We start from the raw sequence: 20,608 nt of genomic DNA, 5'->3' as shown, positions 1-20,608 counted from the left end.
AAGACTTAATAACAGCACCCTCATGAACGAGAACTAGAGCCTTTTGCAGCAGGTGGTGCCCACCTCTGCCTACAGAATTGCAGCCCAAACAATCTGCTCTGCTCGGATTGCAGATAACTCAGTAGAATGTGCTTATGACTCAGCCTGTTAAGTAGGAGGACTGTTATTGTTATTTTAACTCCTGCCAGAGTATGTGGGCAACTCTCTCTCTTTCTGCCTTGAGTTAACCGAGAGACATCCCTCTTCAAAACCTCACCCCGGAATAGGTTCTTGCTCAGTTAGAGCCAGAACAGTTTGGGGTCTGGGTATGACTGCCAGCTGATAGTGCAGATTAGAAAAGGCTTTCATAAAGGGAACATCTGATATCCTAATTTACCAATAGAATTTTATTTTTAGAATGTTTAATCTGCCTTTAAAATTATTCACACAGAGTGCCATAGACCAGAGGTGAATGCTGATGAGACAGTAATCAGCACAAGTCAAGGTACTTATTTTCGGAAAGGATGGTGGAAATACCAGGGTTTCTTTCTCTTTCCCTTAACTCTGGGGGTATTGTGGTCCTACTGTTTGTCTTTCTCTTGCCAAATGTTCTCAACAGTGTAAACATTCATCAAGTGCTGCTCCTAAGGAATACTGTAAAAATGAAACAAAAATCAGCCTATTTTACAGAACATTGTCTTAAAGGATAAACTTCACCCATCGATGCATGATGAAAAGATGTAAATCTATTCTGAAGATAAAGCAAAATCTAAGCAATGTCAGGTTGTGGCAAGTCTTATTATTATGTAGACAAAAGACGGTGTGGAATAGGAAAATAAATATGTTCTGCATTCAAAATGGTTTTCTCGTTTCCGCTCAGCTAAGTTTTCTCTATGTTTCTGGTGCTATAAATTAAGATTCAAGATTACGTATCAGTAGAATAAAATTTTGTCATAATGCTATAAAATCATGTGTCAAAAAGATGCAGGAAAGCTCCTCAGCATTCCAGAAGCGAGGGACTCTATTAAGACAAACTGAAAGAATCCTGAAAAGGGCAACAACCGTCACTGGTGTGCGTGAAAGATAGCATGTGTATTCCAAAGTAACCTTTGCATGCCTCTCTCGTCCTTCAAAAAGTGAGGGTCCACCAAGATAGAGATACCATTCTAGACACAGCTCAGAACATCACATAGTCTCTGCCCTCAGTGGGGAAAGAGGATGTTGAGATGACATCAGGGAGGTAGAAGATGTCAGCTTACATAGCACCTTCCTGGCCACAGCAGGAGTGTGGGTTTTCTTCTGACATTAAGGGCAGTCATTGGTGGATTCTGAACAAAAGAGTCATATCAATTGATTTATAAAAGATCAGACTATGTGAACAGTACATTATACAAGAGCAATATTGAGCACAGGAGGCTACTGCATTCGCTAAAATGAGAGAGAGTAGATTCCAATGATACAGGTAAAGACAATGAGAAATGATTAGATTCTGGACAGAGGTGAGCTTGTCACTGTTATTATCTGCAATGAGGCTTAAGAAGGTTAAATAATCTGCCTCTAATAGGTAGCGGAGGCCAGAAATAAAGCAATCGTCAGGGTCGTTCACTACGCTTTAAATGTCTACATGGGACTTTTGTGTCAAAAAGATGCTGATATTATATGAAGTAGTCAGACTTAAATGTTAGAGAGATATAACAACCTTTATACTAAGAACTACACGTATTAGGTTTGAAAAATTCAATTCTAAATTTTACAGAATTAGTAATATTAGCACATGATTATAAAGATTTTGTCATTTACAAAGCATTTTCACTCCTGTTATCCCATTCAATGTTAGCATAGCAAAATAGAGATATCTAATAGTCACATTTATGATATCACTGAAGTGTCAACTACAAATTGGCACTTGCCATTGGCACTTGTTATCTACCTCTACAAGGATTAAATCAGGTGCTGCAGCTGATGATTTTCAACACCCCCTGAAAGGAGTTCAGGGTGGACAGCAGAAATGAGGTACTCTGTGCTCCAGGGAGGGGGGGTGGCGTAAACAGGCAGAACAGGTCTTCAGATAGTTAGATATTTTCAGGAGCCTATTTTATGAGCCCAATTCTTATATCTACTCAGATCTAAAAAAGCAGTAAAATCCTTCATGGTGACGTCTGCTTCCCGTGACTAGCATTAACCTGCACAAGACTAGCAGAAACCTTCTGTAAAAAAATATGTGCTTGATTGCATGTATTCCCCCTTCACCAAAATCACATATATACTGACCTTCCCCCCTGCTTCCTTGGAGCGGTTTCTCAGAGCTATCTGAAATGCTGTCTCCCGGGCTGCAGTCCTCATTTTGCCCCAAATAAAACTTAACTTGCAACTCTCATGTTGTGCATTTTTTAAGTCGACAGAAGGAATCTTTGCCATTCTCAATAGCTTGTTTTCTTTTTTTAACATCTTTATTGGAGTATAATTGCTATACAATGGTGTGTTAGTTTCTGGGGTATAACAAAGTGGATCAGTTGTACGTATACATATATCCCCATATCTCCTCCCTCTTGCGTCTCCCTCCCACCCTCCCTATCCCACCCTTCTAGTTGGACACAAAGCACCAAGCTGATCTCCCTGTGCTATGCGGCTGCTTCCCACTAGCTATCTGTCTTACATTTTGTAGTGTCTATATAAGTCCATGCCACTCTCTGACTTTGTCCCAGCTTACCCTTCCCCCTCCCCATGTCCTCAAGTCCATTCTTTATGTCTGCATCTTTATTCCTGTCCTGCCACTAGGTTCTTCAGAAGCTTTTTTTTTTTTTAGATTCCATAAATATGTGTTAGCATACGGTATTTGTTTTTCTCTTTCTGACTTACTTCACTCTGTTTGACAGTCTCTAGGTCCATCCACCTTGCTACAAATAACTCAATTTCATTTCTTTTTATGGATGAGTAATATTCCACTGTGTATATGTGCCACATCTTCTTTATCCATTCGTCTGTCGATGGACACTTAGGTTGCTTCCATGTCCTGGCTATTGTAAATAGAGCTGCAATGAACATTGTGGTACATGACTCTTTTTGAATTATGGTTTTCTCAGGGTATATGCCCAGTAGTGGGACTGCTGGGTCGTATGGTAGTTCTAATTTTAGTATTTTGAGGAACCTCCATACTGTTCTCCATAGTGGCTGTATCAATTTTCACTCCCACCAACAGTGCAAGAGGGTTCCCTTTTCTCCACACCGACTCCAGTATTTATTGTTTGTAGACTTTTTGATGATGGCCATTCCGACTGGTGTAAGGTGATACCTCATTGTAGTTTTGATTTGCATTTCTCTAATGATTAGTGATGTTGAGCATCCTTTTATGTGTTTGTTGGCAATCTGTATACCTTCTTTGGAGAAATGGCTATTTAGGTCTTCTGCCCATATTTGGATTGGGTTGTTTGTTTTTTTGATATTGAGCTGCATGAGCTGCTTGTATATTTTGGAGATTAATCCTTTGTCAGTTGCTTCATTTGCAAATATTTTCTCCCATTCTGAGGGTTGTCTTTTCGTCTTGTTTATGGTTTCCTTTGCTGTGCAAAAGATTTTAAGTTTCATTAGGTCCCATTTGTTTATTTGTGTTTTTGTTTCCATTTCTCTAGGAGGTGGGTCAAAAAGGATCTTGCTGTGATTTACATCATAGAGTGTTCTGCCTATGATTTCCTCTAAGAGTTTTATAAGGTCTGGCCTTACATTTAGGTCTTTAATCCATTTTGAGTTTACTTTTGTGTATGGTGTTAGGGAGTGTTCTAATTTCATTCTTTTACGTGTAGCTGTCCAGTTTTCCCAGCACCACTTATTGAAGATGCTATCTTTTCTCCATTGTATATTCTTGCCTCCTTTATCAAAGATAAGGTGACCATATGTGCGTGGGTTTATCTCTGGGCTTTCTGTCCTGTTCCATTGATCTATATTTCTGTTTTTGTGCCAGTACCATACTGTCTTGATTACTGTAGCTTTGTAGTATAGTCTGAAGTCAGGAAGCTTGATTCCTCCAGCTCCGTTTTTCTTTCTCAAGATTGCTTGGGCTGTTCAGGGTTTTTTGTGTTTCCATACAAATTGTGAATTTTTTTGTTCTAGTTCTGTGAAAAATGCCATTGGTAGTTTGATAGGGATTGCACTGAATCTGTAGATTGCTTTGGGTAGTATAGTCATTTTCACAATGTTGGTTCTTCCAATCCAAGAACATGGTATATCTCTCCATCACTTTGTATCATCTTTAATTTCTTTCATCAGTGTCTTATAGTTTTCTGCATACAGGTCTTTTTTCTCCTTAGGTAGGTTTATTCCTAAGTATTTTATTCTTTTTGTTGCAATAGTAAATGGGAGTGCTTCTTTAATTTCTCTTTCAGATTTTTCATCATTAGTATATAGGCATGCAAGAGATTTCTGTGCATTAATTTTGTATTCTGCTATTTTACCAAATTCATTGATTAGCTCTAGTAGTTTTCTGGTAGCATCTTTAGGATTCTCTATGTATAGTATCATGTCATCTGCAAACAGTGACAGCTTTACTTCTTCTTTTCCGATTTGGATTCCTTTTATTTCTTTTTCTTCTCTGATTGCTGTGGCTAAAAATTCCAAAACTATGTTGAATAATAGTGGTGAGAGTGGACAACCTTGTCTTGTTCCTGATCTTAGTGGAAATGGTTTCAGTTTTTCACCATTGAGAACGATGTTGAATAGCTTGTTTTCTCTCTCTGGGTAGATATTGTGCCTTCCTTACTTTTCTAACACCAGTCCCCTCAACTCTCATAAATGAATCCTAATAATATTGTTGGAATAAATGAAACTGCAATTTAGGTATCAAACAGATTAAGTTTTCCCCATTCTTTTTCTGGTAGGAGTATAGCTTTGAAGTCTGAGAGAGATGAATTTGAATCTGGGCTCTGGAATCACTATATGATCTTAGTAAGTTACCCAACATATGTTGGCCTTGGTTTCCCATCTGCAAAACTGCATTGCACTTGTGACCTGCAAGGCTTGCATCAAATCTTACATGTACTCATATTTGCCCAGCAAGGGTTAGTTAATCTCTTCTTTCTCTCCCAACTCCATCAGAGTAGTAATTTACCCCCTTCAGAAAATAAAATGGTTACGAAATATTCTATGTCTATAAATATTATTATATATTGATATTTCTTTTACCTTAAACGAATTGTAAAATTAAATGTAGTGATAGAGAAAATTAGAAAAAAATCCTTTTTAAAAAGTTTCTCTCATGATTTTTGAAGGGCATATGAACAGCTAACATGGGCCAAACAAGAGTATTTTTCTTTTATGTATCTTTCAAATTTCAAGGGTAGTATTTACATTGTGTTTGGGAATAGTCAGTATTTCACCTATGGGGAAATAAAACAAATTTCAATATTGTGTTATGGCAAAAGCAGTAAAAAGTATGAGTACCATTAATTAGCAAGATCCTTACAGCCAAAAAAACAAAACAACAACAAAAAAACTTTTATAATAGGAAAAAATGAAACAAACAGAATTGGCATGATATCACATATTAAGATATTTGGATCTCTTATATAGAAATCTGGGAGATGCTTTGAAAGCCATACTTAAACCATTTTAGCATTAAACCTTCAAAATGCTGAAAGTTATTTAGAAATAATAGTTAATAATACTGAGCACCAGATGACTGAAACATTACAATGAGTCAACTTTACCACAGAATGAGTCAACCAGATCTTTATGTATCAATATGGATGAATCTCTAAATATAATGTTGGGTGAAGGCAAGGTGCAAAAGAATATCTGCAGTATGATGCCATTTATACAAACTTTCAAAATGTAAATGATTATATGGGATATTGTTTCATATATATGTCATTAAATTTAGGACATCATTAAACATAGGAAGGGTATATCGTCCTCAGGATTACGACACATTTTAGGAAGAAGGGAAAGGTTTATTTCTTTAGAAAAGATTTCAACAAAGCTGAATGTTAGCATTTTTTTCAAATTCATGTGGCTTATACTCAGGTATTTCTTATAATATTTCCCATATTTCACTTTGGAAATTTTGTAAGTTTTCTTGATTAAAAATAAAATAATAAATAATGAAAAGAGAAAAGTACATATTGCTACAGCGGGTTTAAGACTGGATATTCATTACTTCCAGTAATAAGAGATTACATGAAAATGCAGCCTTCATTCCGTAGAATAAGAAATCATTCATCTGTACTCTTTCTGTAATATTATTCTGCTTTTATCAGAGGAATTTTGAGTTCAAAGACATAACATGAAAGAAAATATTCTTTCTGCTTGTAAACTGAGCTAAAGTGTACACACTCCTTTACTTACTCACGCAACAACTGTAAAGCAACAAGTACAAACCTAAAATAAACGTTTCCCTGCCATCTCTTTGGGTAAGTGCATTGTCTTTTTTTCTTCCTTAATCAGAGAGAACCAACTCAACACAAACAAGAATCTGATGACTAGGCATTTCTACCACAACTAGCCTCACAATAATAGCTGGGCTGACGTTCTTTCCAGTGCCTTGATCCCAGACCCCAGGATACAACCTTGGATGAACTTCTATACCTACCTGCCTCCTCTCTCTCGGCCTCATGCCCCTAATCTATAAAAGGAGCACCCTTATATCTACTCACAGGGTTATACAGAATAAATGGTTTAGTTTATGTGAAGTAAGTCATGTAGGACCACAAATGGCACATAGTAAGTGTTGAGAAGACACTATTGGTATTGTTAACCATAGCAGGAGAGACAGGCTTAGTTCAATCCTCATTTCAGAGAAAGATTTTTTTCATTCATTTACTATGAAATCATTCAAAACATTATGAAATGCTATTTTAATAATCCTAAATCTATTAGCTGTAGAATGCATGTATATTTTTCCCTTATCTAAATGAATTGATACTTATTTAATAAAGATTTTTTAAAAAATGTGGTTAACAAAGGTTTAGTTTCCACAATTGTGGGTAAACTCTTTTATTGTAGAGAGGATAGGGTCTTACCTATTCAAAGAAGTGGTAAAATGGTAAAGTTCGTTATATTGTGTTCTCAAAGGGTTGATAATATGTTCTGGTTTCTTTCTGTAAAAAAAAGAAGTTAGGAAATTAATAATTTAATCTCTGATCTATGTATATCAATTACATCATGTAGGTCAATACTAAATTCAACTCACGGCTTTATTCTTATATTGGGTAACTGAGACTATGAGATGAATTTCATGATGATTCCTTATAGTCATACACTGAGCATTTACAAACAGCTAGGTCCTTTTCTGAGTGTTTCACAAATAGAGAAGTGAAAATGCTAACTGTTGCAGACTTTTTCTTACTTTTTAGCTTCACTCCAGTGAAGCTTTTATAAAGAAAAAATAATATTTTAACTTAGTTTTAAAGGACTGGGCCTCTAGCCCAGTCTGCACTGATTCTCTACAGCACGGGATGGAAGGGAATTTTTTTACCAACTAATTACATTTTCTGTCTAGAGTACTAAACTTATTTTGACATTCAGAATCCTAAAAGTCATTCTGGATTAGTAGTTCTGCTTAGAAATTCCACTAGAACAATACAAAGTATTTCTTACTGAAATAAACACAATTACTAGAAGGCACTAGCTTTGTTTTGTACCTTATAAGCCATTCAGGTGTACTCGCCCTCAATACATGAGTGTCCTTAAATGCAAGGGGCAGAGCTGAGGCTCATTTTTAAGTCCTGCTCTCTTACAATAGATGTCTAAATCTACACATCACTATGTGTCTCCACCAAGGCCTGTGTGATTTTCACATCTGGTAAAACAGACCCCATCCTGTTCTCAAGGAAGATGTTGCTCTACAAGTAAGGAGCCCTAAGAGTTAAACTGAGAGCTATTAATTCTTCTTCAAGACCCAGAAGGAAAGGTAAACTTGGAAAGACATAAAGCAGGTGCCTCAGTTCTTCTCTGTGACCCTTCAAAGAAAAATGTGTATATGGATATGAGCAGACAAGGTTTTGATTCAAAAGTGACAAACACTGACTGGGCCAGGACCTGTATTAAGTGCTTTTACATGTATTAGCTCACTTAATTTGTGAGCATTCACATACAATGTACAGTAGCAAACAAATCTATTAACGCATATTAAAGATAGAAAGGCTTAACATTTAAAAAAAATAAAGAAAATTCTGCAGGCAAGAAGAAACACAGTGGAATTTTCCATTCCCTCAAATAACTTGATATTTTAGGAAAAAGAAATTTGACTACCCAGACCTCTGTACACAGCTATTTTTTCCTTTAGTCCAGCTCAGTGGTTCTCAACTTTGGAATATATATGTAACATTATTATACAGAGTGCTATACACAATAACAAGACTCTATAATACAGAGTTCTATGCACAATAACAAGACTAAAGAACTTTTTTTTTTGCAAATGCTCAATAACTTTTATTGAATTGTTAATGATTTCAATAATTGGAAACAACATCAATAAATTAGTTAAATAAATGACAATACATTTGAAGACTAGAATATTTTGCAGCTTTTAAACAGTATCAACTAGTGTTATGAGTACTGGTATGAAAAGATAACCAAAATATAAAACAAATGTTTAAACAGAATGTAAAGTGAAAATAGCAAGTTGAAGAATGCTATACATACAGTAAGACTAAAGAATTTTTAAGCGTAGTTTTGATCAAAAGCAAATTAAACCTCACAGGCTGATTTTAAAACAAAAAGAAAATGGTAAATCAGCTCTGGACCTTGTTCAGAAAGAGTTTTTGGGTAATTAATCAATGAATACTGAATAAAATATCATCCTTTATTTCTTCTTTAAGTTCCTTCTTTTCCTTAAATTCTTTAACGTGCATAGTTTTTTCACTTCAGCTTCATGATTTTCAAATTAACGTGCACACACATATATGTGTGCAAGTACACAATTATATATGTGTGCATGTATATTTTACTCTAGTAAAAATAAGAAAAATAGGAATTCTCTAAGAACAGGGGTCAGCTAACTATGGCCCATGGACCCAGTCCATCCTGAAGCTGCCTGTTTTTCCAAATATAGTGTTCTGGGCACCCAGCCACGTCCATTCATTTCCTTGTTGTCTATGGCTGCATTCATGCTCCACTGCCAGCGCGGAGTAGTTGTGACAGAGACCGTGTGGTCCTTTATGTATTTATGTATCACCTCAAATATTTACTATCTGGCCCTTTACAGAAAATGTTTGTTTACACCTGCTGTCAAGGAACATGTTCGTCATTTGAGTAACAATAAAAACAATATTGAAAAATAATCCCCTGTCTTTTAAAGTTTTTCCAAAAATTAACTCAATAGTTATATATGAATGAGAGAAATTCCAGCCTTAAACACTTAAAAACTAATTTCATTCCAACAGAACTGGAGAATTATTGGCCAAAGTATGAGATGGTTATTTGAAAGTTGACCGTGCCCAGTACCTATTAGCCATAAAAATAATGCCCCATTTACCCATCATCCAGGCTTTTGTGTGTTTTTTTTGTTTGTTATAAAATTAAAATGACTATCTTTTTTCTAGGCTTTATTTTATGAGAAAAAGATAAATGCCATCTGGGAATTATTATTATTATTTTTTTTTAGTTAATTTTTTATTTGTTTTATTTTGGGCTGTTTTGGGTCTTCGTTGCTGCGTGCAGGCTTTCTCTGGTTGTGTCGAGCAGGGGCCACTCCTCGTTGCAGTGTGCGGGCTTCTCATTGTGGTGGCTTCTCTTGTTGCGGAGCATGGGCTCTAGGTGTGCTGGCTTCAGTAGTTGTGGCACACGGGCTCAGTAGTTGTGGCTCACGGGCTCTGGAGCGCAGGCTCAGTAGTTGTGGCACACAGACTTAGTTGTTCCACAGCATGTGGGATCTTCCCGGACCAGGGCTCGAACCCGTGTCCCCTGCATTGGCAGGTGGATTCTTGACCACTGCACCACCAGGGAAGCCCCTGGGAATTATTTTTAAAAAGCAACTTATGGCCTATTCCATAAAGCACATAAAATCGAATAGTCATTTTAAATTAACACAGTGCAGTTAGAGGTGATCATTTTTATTCCATACCAAAAGGTTTAAATTAACACAGTTTTTGTTAAGAATATTATTTGGCACAGTTTTAGTATTTGATATGTTATATAGACTGGCTGCAACACCCCTAAAATAATATTAGCAAACACTTACACAGCACTTATTATGTGCCAGACAATGTTCCAAGCACTTCATATACATTAATTCACTTATTCCTCACAATCACCCTCTAAGGAGGCAACTGTTATTATCCCCATTTTACAGATGAGAAAACTGAGGTCAAGAGACTTTAAATGCCCTTCCCAGCATGACACAGCTAGAAAGTAGTCAAGCCTTTCAGCCTTTATAGACCCTGAGAGTTGGTTTTAGATCTTCAACTCTGGTTAATGACAAGTTCAGACATAAAGGCTTTGTGGCTTCTCTGAGAAGTGGTATTTCACCAATGGAAAATTGCAGTTTACTGGAAATACTTAGCACATCTATTATTCAGTATATTCAGCTTCTTGAACAAACTGAAATTTACTCAGCTGCTCCATTATTTCTATCAGGTTTGCTCATGCCACTTTCCAGAACTTCTTAGAGCTGGGTCTGAACATTGTCGAGAATCATGACTGACACCTGACAAAATCAACTGGTTGACAACGATATTTAAGGGCTGCCTACCCATGATAGAGAACAGGATGTGCACTGGCATCACAAAGTAAGATGTGTGAATCATTTAAGGAGGAACCCAAGACAAACACTTGTTCAGCTATAAACAAAATCAGCTTTTATCAGCTGGTTACTCAGATAAATAGGACGTGCAGTCAATGCACTTAGGCTGCATATAATACATGTTTGGCTGTGGTATATTTATATGCAAGTTATGTGACACCTATAGGGTTGACGTTAGAATGAGAAATTCATGCAGACTTTCAGAATCTCATGAAGAAAATATTGCCAAGGCGTGGTTTTCCCAACTGATATAAGAACCCAAGTTTCATTAAGCAACAAAGTAATGATGAAACCTTTCCTGGATTGCCAGACCAGGATATACTTTTCATTAACCTTTGAAATACATTCTAGCATTAAGTATCATTTGGTTATTTTTCACATTTTGACAGACTTTGTTAGGTAACCTAAACGCTGAGATGCTTGAAGTTGCTGGAATCCTGAATAGCATTTCTGCCGGCTAAGCTTAACCTCGTTGGCTAGCGTTAGCCTACTCGGTTAGCTCTCAAATAAACAATATTAACATCGTTCTCCACCTATATCAATCTGCTTTATGAGGTTTTGAACAGTTCATGTAATTCAGTGCACTTGTCCAGGATAACAAGATTGCAACTAAATTGCCAATACCGCTGGGAAAATATTCACAATCCAAGCAGTCTTTAAATAGGAGGGCAGCTACCAACATAAACCATTTAGTCGAACATACTACTAAACCACTTCTATTCCCTAAAGGTTCAGAAGCAGTTCATTAGCACTGGTTATTTGTGAGTAGCTGAAAGTCACAGTGAACCAAATTCACTGATAGTTGGACAGATCGGAGAAAAGATCTTCCTTTCTTAGCGCTTTTGCCAAAGTTCTTTTAGGAGAACATTATGTTTCTTGCAAAGGAAACATGCTTAAAAATATACACTGGAAAGAACTAAGGACAGTTAACACAAGCCCTATTCAGAACATATGGTCTCCAGTTGACCAGAGAATCTAGGTAAAATAGACAGTAAGAATTTCCCCTTTTAATCCCCAAACCTGCTACTCCAGGCTATTGCCAAGGACTAGCTGACTGCATGAAGGTGACCTAATAGAAATTATCTAGTCTTGTCCAAAGAATCTCAACATAATTCAGAGCAGTAAAAATAGGCTACAAATAGGTGAAGGGTAAAGGATTGGATTAGTCAGAAAAGTCAGTCAAGTTTCTGAGTCTTCACAAAATAAAGGTTTATATATTGTTCATACAAATCCTGATGTGAGTAGGGTAACTCTCCTGGTGAAGACCCAGTAATCTGGCTGCATTCTTCTCATTGCTCAACTAACTCATGGCCTCAAGATTGCTGCAGCAGGAGAGGAAGCCATCTGGAGGGCTGTGCATTGGGGTTCCTCCATGCTTAAACACAGAAGTGACACACCTCACTGGCTCTCACAGCCTCCTGGACTGAACCAACCACACGGCTCTCCCTCAGTGCAAGGGGCTGAGAAACAGGGAAGACACACGGAGGTTTGCGGAGCAGTACGAGTCCCCATTGCACGAGGGAAAAAGGCACGATGAGATGCCCAGTGGCTGTTTTAGGGCTCTGTTTAGATTCCTTCCTTGTTGAGAAGGGTTGAAAAGAAATAATGCTCAGTGATATCAGCTAAAAACTTGTTTTGTTAAATTAACACATGCTGACTCTGACTCTGTGTGTGTGTGTGTGTGTGTGTGTGTGTGTGTGTGTGTATAAATAAATAAATAAATACATAAATATTTTATTTTCTTAACATGAATTGGCACTGCAATATAGAGAACCTTGGGGAGCAAGAGGGCACCTGTGTCAGTGTTTCCACTTGCTGACGTATTGCACTGATGTTGTCTGCTCAGAATCAGATACAGCTGAAGAACTAACACTTCTTTGCTTGACAGAAAGCCATCTGTTCATTTGTTTCTAATTTTTATACACACACTAACCATTTTAAAAATGGTAGAATAAGTTAATGCAGATGCTCAGGTTCATGAGGTGTAAGGGAAGGGACTGGGTGGGGAGGGGCACAAAGGAAACAAGGCTGCCACAAAACGTATAGTGCCAGATGTCACATAATGATTTTACTCTCATGTTCAAAACTTTTCTGTCAAAGTGATAAAAACTAAGTTTCTTGGCCTGGCCTCAAGGGCTTCCATACTGTGACTATACTGTACTTTTTCAAGTCTATCCCCAACTTTCTACCATCACAAGCGCTCACAGCTTCTTAGACTAGTTATTTTGTAGACCTATTAATTGCCCTTTTCATTGCAGCTTCATACTTTTCTTCTTCCCTTCTGCAAAGTCCTCTTCTTTCTCTTTTCCATCTCTTCTTGCCTCCCTGCCTCCCCCTCTTCTCTCCCTTCCTTACGCCCTCTAGGTTTGGCAACACCTTGTGGAACTGAAGCCCTCTTCTCTAAGATCTCTCCCCCCCCCCCACCCCCGTCACCTCCAAGAATGCCCACTGCTGTCTGGTTCTTGTTTTTATCACTTATTTGCATTCATATGAACTACTTTGTGCTGTCACTTAAGCTTATTGAAATGGAAACAAGTTCACATCCCCACCCTTTCTTCTGCTTTACTTCAATTCTAGAAGTCACTGGTTTCTATCAAATATATGAATTCTTTTTTTCATAGTATTTTGAGTTCAAAACAAATACAAATGAAGGACAAAAAATATTAAGCCATATAAGAATATACAATGCACTTCAAGTAAGGCTGCCATATTATTAAATTGTCTCAAGAGGTATTAGCAATTTACACTTCTATTTCCTTACACCATCAGCAGCACTGTGTACTGTTAATTTGTTTAACGTCTGCCCCACCTCACCTCAACTAATCTGTAAGCTCTAGATGGCCAGGGGCCATTTTTTTTTTTGTATGTACTCTCTTTTGTATTACTGTACTCCCTGGCTGGGAGCAAGTACTTAATAACTATTCATCAAATGAATGAAAAATTGAAGTATGTACTCCAAAAATGGAAAAGTATGCTGATACTTTTATTGTGTGTATATGAACTCCTCTGTTTCAAGCAATGAAATCTCCTTATCGACCTGGCTTACTGTTTCCCTGATTTGAAAGTGGGTTCAATGAATGAAAGAATGATAGCAGTTTATTTCCCTAAACATTCTGGTTAGAACTTGGTTAAATTAGATCTTTGAAATAAAAATAACACAAACTTTAGATATGGAAGCTGTTTTGGAACCCTGGCCTATCACCTACTGGCTGTGGAATACTCGGCAGAACTTCTGACTTTTTGGATCCTCAGTTTTATCATCAGTAAAAAAGAGATTATCAATGCTATTTCCCTTACAGAGCTGCTGCAAGAATTAAATAAAATCATCTGTAGAAAAGTGCTCTGACAATTGTGGGAAATTGTGATGTGTCAATATCAGTCTTCAAATAGCATTTCTTCACCACTTGGCACACAACTACATACACTTGCGAAGAGATTATGTATTAACTTGAACATACTTCATGCCAATACAAGATTTCTTAGCTTCAACTCTTCTCTTTACTTTTGCTTAGCTGCCAAATCCCTTTTGTAAGTTCTTAGGACACAGGATGTCTTTGGGAAGGACTGTGTCAGATAAAGAAAGAATCTCATTCACTAACAGCCCCAAGCTCACCTGCTGGGAGCCATCTGTCAACCTGCAGCAGCGTATAGAGATTTCACCAGGAAGGCATTTGGCAGAACCCGGGTGACAGAGCACCAGGCTATTTTTGAGGTCACAGTGAGCACTCAAATTCCAGCTGTGGCCTAAAGAAATAAGAATTCAGCCCACTGATGATGTCCTTTGACTGAGCTTCTACACTCTCTGAGGATGACATTCTTGACTGCTGTTATCATTTTAAAAGGCATGCATTTAGAAAAGAAGACTCCACCAGAGAGAGGAAAATACATGCTGTGCTATAGTCATCTGACCAGAAAAATAAAATTCTGGCAAATCTACTTTTCATCCGAAGAGCTGAAAGCTCTGGAAGCAGAGGGATTTCATCAACTTACTGGAGTGCTGGGGAGGAGTTTACAATTAAGGGTGATCTCCAGCTGATTCAGGTCCTTCATCTTTTGCTGCATGTTGTTCAAGAGGCAACCCATGATAACTTAATTAGCACAGTGGGGACTAAGTTGCCACCCACCCCTCCCCCTTCTGTAATGCTAATTTGAAATATCTTCTTTTCCTCCTCAAGTTATTTTCTTAACAGTGGCAGCCAACATTTTATTACTAAAGAAATTGCCAGTAATGACCTATTTTAAAAAGTGAAGATTTCTTAATGGAGTGAGAATATTACTTGCTTGCTGAGAGAATGTATCAAAATAAAAGCTAGGCTTGAAAGGTATCTGAATCTGCTATATTAGCACTCCAAGGTGTTATGGAAATTCTATAACAATATTTATGCATGCATGATATGTCCCATCAATAATCTTAAAAATATTAAAACACACAAGGATAAATCATGAAGATTTCACCAAACAAAAGGGGAGGACTTGGCATGGAGATGCTATTAAAAAAAAAAAAAAAAAAAGAGTTTCGGGGCTTCCCTGGTGGCGCAGTGGTTAGGAATCCTCCTGCCAATGCAGGGGACATGGGTTCAAGCCCTGGTCCGGGAAGATCCCACATGCCGCGGAGCAACGAAGCCCGTGTGACCCAACTACTGAGCCTGTGCTCTAGAGCCCGCGAGCCACAACTACTGAGCCCGCGAGCCACAACTACCAAAGCCCACGTGCCTAGAGCTCGTGCTCCGCAACAAGAGAAGCCACCTCAATGAGAAGCCCGTGCACCGCAACGAAGAGTAGTCAGTCTCTGCTCGCTGCAGCTAGAGAAAGCCCGCACACAACAACGAAGACCCAATGCAGCCAAAAATAAATATATTAAAAAGAAAAAAAGAGTTTACCTCCCTATAAATAGGAGGCAAAGGAGGAGGCAGATCATCTGCTGGGGAGCTCTTTAGAGCGTTTTCTCCCCCTCTTCTATTATTCTGTCGGTAGCCATGTAATTTCCCTCCTTTCTACTCTTTTCAGGAGGGTGTTCTATTATTATGCTTTATTTAATTGGCTTAGATTTAAGTAAATAATAGACACCACTGAGGTGAAGGGCAGTCGGAATAGAGGGAAGAGGAGAGCAGAAATCAACAGAGGAGGAGGGGCACAGAGAGATAGGGACTGCAGGACTGGAGCCAGATACCAGAGAACCCAAGCACTGCATGTTAGTGAAAGGCTTTTATCTAAAGCTCCTAGTGGCCACTTAATATCTATAATCAAGCCATATGTGTCTGATTTATACAGAAACATATGAAAATAAGATTAAAGTCTAAGCATTAAAAAAAGCAGCAAGTGAGCCAATGAGATTGCAAATATTCCAGCTGCTCTAATTACTGTTGTTCCAAAGGAAATGTGAGGGCTGCTGATGCCTTGCTTAGGTTCCCCTGGGACCACATCAGCCACCTTTGGTATTTGCAGGCACAGAAGTTTGCTTCAGAGGTAAGGTTTTACCCTCACACTCTGAGAGTGGTTTTTAGAGCTACTCTAGGCCAATGAAGAGGCAACAGTCTTTAAACAAAATTATTGCAACTTTAAAGGTGTGTAACTGGATCACTTTGCTGTATACCTGAAACTAACACAACACTGTTAATCAACTATACTCCAATATAAAATAAAAATTTTTTTAAATTTATTATCTTTTTAAAATTGTGGCTTCCCATAAGTACACTAAAAAGTCTTGGAGTCTTAGGGTGGTCTAACTCCACATGACAGTCTACCCTCCCCCCAATCCCACTGACCACCCCCATCTCTCAGGATCTTCCTAACACAGTGAAGTCCAGCAGCCTGTCCTGTGAGTACCCCCTGCACCTAGTGACTGGCATTATGTCATCTTTAGCAGAGGCTTGACTTCAAAGACTTTAGAAGTACCTTCTTAGTGAAGGAGCCCAGATCCTACAGGACAGTGGTTTTGTTTGTTTAATTTATTAATGATTTTACTTTTCCCGTCTCACATCCATCCTATTTTTAATGTAATGCCAAGCTGAAAGTCATTCAGCTAAAAGAAAACTCATGCAGCTAAAGAAAAACAACAAAAACATAAAAACAGATAAAAAAGAGACTGGAAGCCATTTGTGACCTTCTCTTTGCCTCACGTTTTGGATGCTCTATCTGGTTAGCATGAACTTGAAATTTTCACCAGGCACAGCAAGTCTGCTCCAAGTTCTCCACTGGTTCTTTGGAGATCTCCTAGTGACCACAGAGGGGGATTAGGCCCTGATCTAATGGAAGGTAATCTTACCAACAGCCTCCAGAAATTCACTGAAAGCCATTATAGTAGAGCACAGACATGAAGGAGTGAGGACTCATTAGATCCAGATATAACTTTAAAATAATACTAAAATCTGGAATACAGATTTCTACTAAATTGTTTGTAAGAAAATACATATACTTCCACTGCAGGAACAAAAGATACAGAACTTTAAGTGTCAGAAGGAAGTTATAAGCTTCACTGTCCTCAAGATTCCCTTGGAAACTTGTTCCAATATGATTTTATGCCTTAAAGGAGCCCATGCACAATCACAAAAGGCCCTTCATTCCTCACCATGTTCTTGAATCTTATATTGACTGAGTGTAGCATCACCTAACAGTTTCTAAAGTTTCAGTGTAAATATAAATGTGTATTTAATAGTTCTCTCATTCATTTAACTACTTGCTATAGGTGGCTACTGAACAGCAAAGTTTCCAATGGGGACCATAAGGAATAGCATTTATGCCATTATATGGCTGGTGATAAGACCAGTCATAACAGACCCAGGTGAAATTTCTGGTTTCTAGTTTCCCAGAGAATTCGTTTTGAACATTACACAAACCAACAGTCATTTCTCTTAAATAATTAAAATTCTTTTCACCCCAAAGAAATAGTCTGTGAAGGTATCTTCAAATAAATCATTGTCATTGTAAGAAAACTTCCTTAAAAGTCAAATTAAATTTCTTAATCTGATGATTTCATAACTGAAATGCCAACATTTTAAAAATTACAACTGAAATAATAATTAGAAAATTTGTTTTTTGTCACTCTCAAAATTTCAAGAATTGATTAATTTATATTTATTATATTAGCAAAGAGATTTGAACTCTTCTCAAGTAAAAGCCTATAAAATAGATGATTGTGAGGATTTAAAAAATTTGAGTAACTTCATTATTAATGCCCAATGAAGGTGTTGAATGAAATGAAGCATAATTCAGGTGCTATAGCACACACATATCACAGATTGATCAACCTTAGGCAAAAATATGATAAAAGCTCATGTTTTAAAGAAGCCCCACAGACCTCTCTTCCAGCACCTTTATTGGGTTACACAGAGCTTTCTTCCTTTTTTTTTTTTTGTTCGATGGTGATACATGCTGGTAGATTTTAAGGTCACTTTACATGATGTAAGGCTTGGTTTTCCTGTATATTTTCTGCTTGTTAAATTGTTACAACTGGAAGCAATTTTCTTATATTCACACTATTCCTGACTATAAAGTGTTACCTCTGGAAGCTTCTTTTAGACATGTGTCAGCCAGTTGTACTTAGCAAAAGAGGCTCGTGTGTTCAACTTTGTTTATTACAAATCTGTAATTTTGTTGATGACCGTGGACTTCAGTGGATGTGGACTGGGGTTGTGAGACTCATATATAACTCCATTCATTTTCTTTTTTCTGGATACTCCTTGCAGTGGGTCACTAGTATAGCAGTTACAGCAAGAGCCTACTTGACAGAGTGGTACAAAAGGCTTTGGAGCCAGCAAGACCCCTATGTAGCAAGTTATTCAATTTCTTCATCTATATATTGTGGACAATAATATCTACTTTCCTGCAGAATGGTTTTAAGAACTAGGGGTAGGTTAGGGAAAGTTTCTGATACATATTCAGTGTTTGTTACATGGTAGTAGTATTGGGTACTAGTACCATTACTACTATACCTAATGAATTGGGTAAGGCTGGTTTATCAAAACACTGAACAGAGAAAGGGTATTGCTATTTACTATGTTTTTTAGCACTTTACAAACATGGGTAGACATCACAATCACCTGGGATCCTGGTTAAAAATTCAAACTCTTGGCTTCCATTCTAGGGATTCTGACTCCAGAGGTCTGGAGTGGGTCCAGGAATCCATACCCCCTCACAAGTGCTCAATACGATCCCTAAGAGGGTGACCTGGGGGTCACAATTTGAGAATAACTGCTATATAATAGAGAATTAATCCTATTGGTATAATCATGATCATTTTGACTGTCACTATATCAGTTTTAAAAAAATAAGAATATTGTTCTCAAGATATTAGCTTAGTTTAAATGTTGTTGTTATTGTTGTTTTTTAACTGTACAGGCTTTAACTTCTATAAGTGATACAAAATAAGCCCCAATATTTTTTCCTAATAACTTATGGATTGTTTCTCTTGTTAAAAAGCCTGATTTTTAGCTTTTTGTGCATGATAGACTCTAAAATTTAATGAAAGCTTTGGATTCACACCCATGTAGGCATGACCTTTATTTGTATAAAGGCTTCCTGGGTCCCATTCACATACTTCCTGGGAGGCAATGGACGCCAACTTAAAAGTATTTAGGCTAAAGAATTTGGTATTAGCCATTTGCTGTTTAGAGAACTATTTCTGTACTCTTTAGATTTTACAGGTCTAAAACATGGTTATTGTGCAATGGAAAAATAAATGTAACCTTTAAATGTCTATTTATTCCTTCTCAAGTAGCTTTGATTGCTTATCCTGTAGGAGGATTGGAAAGAATAGTTCTTTACAAAATTGAATTGGAAAATTCTAATAGGGAGGCTGTTCATTCTGTGAAAAGAACACAAGTTTCTACTTTGGATAACAAGGAATTCAGTAAAAGCAAACATTAAATGCTACCACATTAAATTCTACCACAAGTTTTGGCAAAGCAGACATGTATTACCCAGCAAGTTTGATATTTTGTAATGCAACTAAGCCCTAGGAAAGAAATGTAGGCAATGCCCAGTTCCTTTTTGCTTGCATTACCTGGGGGATTAAAATACTTCAATGGTCCAGTGCTCTTAGGAAAAAGACCAAAACCATTTCCTTGTCTTGGAATACCTGGCTTTATTTATCGCTCCAGCCTCATTTTATACCATGTTCCCCTTCCGCTCAGTTCTCCTGTTACACTGGCCTCCTGGCATCCCCCCCTTATATGCCATGCTCCTATAGCCACAGGGCCTTTGCATGTGCTTTTGCTCCACTTGGAATGCTCTTTTCTGCCCTCTTTGCCTACTTAATTATCACTTACTCAAAGATCACAGCTAAATTATCCTCCCTGACAAGGTCAATTCATGAATCTCTCTTCTACAGCCCTCATCATAGTTCTAATTTTGCATTTATTTATGACTATTTGATTATAAGCTTATTCCCCACTAGACTGTAAGCTTCATAAGGACAAGGACCATAACTGTTTTTGCTACCCAGACTGTAAGGACTTGGTGCTCTCAGACTATTAACTATATGGAAGAATGAATAAAAGAATGAATGAATGCTTGCATCATATTGTATCAACCCAGCATCTAAAATAATAAGAAACAATAAGTATCTAGATAAAGGTCTAGGAGTACCTCTTTGAGCTTTAGTTTCACGTGCATAAAAGGAGAGCATTTGAGTAAATAATCACTGGGTTCCTTTTCAGTTTTAAAAATCAGTGATTTAACAACCAAATGTTCATCAACTGATGAACTAATTAACAAAATGAGGCAGATTCATTTGGTGGAATATTATTCAGTCAGGAAAAGCAATAAGTACTGATACTTGCTGTATCATGAATGACCCCTGGAAATATTATGCTGAGTAAAAGAAGCCTCTCACAAAAGACTATATTGTATTACTTTATTTATATGAAATGTCCAGAAGAAGAGGTAAATCCACAGAGA

At 37.4% G+C, this 20,608-nt stretch overlaps 1 protein-coding gene across 6 annotated transcripts in view; it reads right to left on the bottom strand.

Annotated features, from left to right (window-relative positions):
* The window catches only part of MAP2 (microtubule associated protein 2), a 277,893-nt gene that overhangs the window by 94,628 nt on the left and 162,657 nt on the right, over positions 1-20,608 (bottom strand). For all 6 annotated transcript variants that reach the window (XM_061186957.1, XM_061186965.1, XM_061186974.1 and 3 more), the window contains exon 3: positions 6,990-7,067. The gene's annotated coding sequence lies outside the window, so the exon portion shown is untranslated. The remainder of the gene's footprint in view (positions 1-6,989; positions 7,068-20,608) is intronic.

This window comes from Eubalaena glacialis, chromosome 1 (genome assembly GCF_028564815.1).
Source record: "Eubalaena glacialis isolate mEubGla1 chromosome 1, mEubGla1.1.hap2.+ XY, whole genome shotgun sequence".
NCBI classification, from domain to species: domain Eukaryota; kingdom Metazoa; phylum Chordata; class Mammalia; order Artiodactyla; family Balaenidae; genus Eubalaena; species Eubalaena glacialis.
Note: the sequence above shows the minus strand (reverse complement) of the source record. Positions and strands in the feature narration are given on the sequence as shown.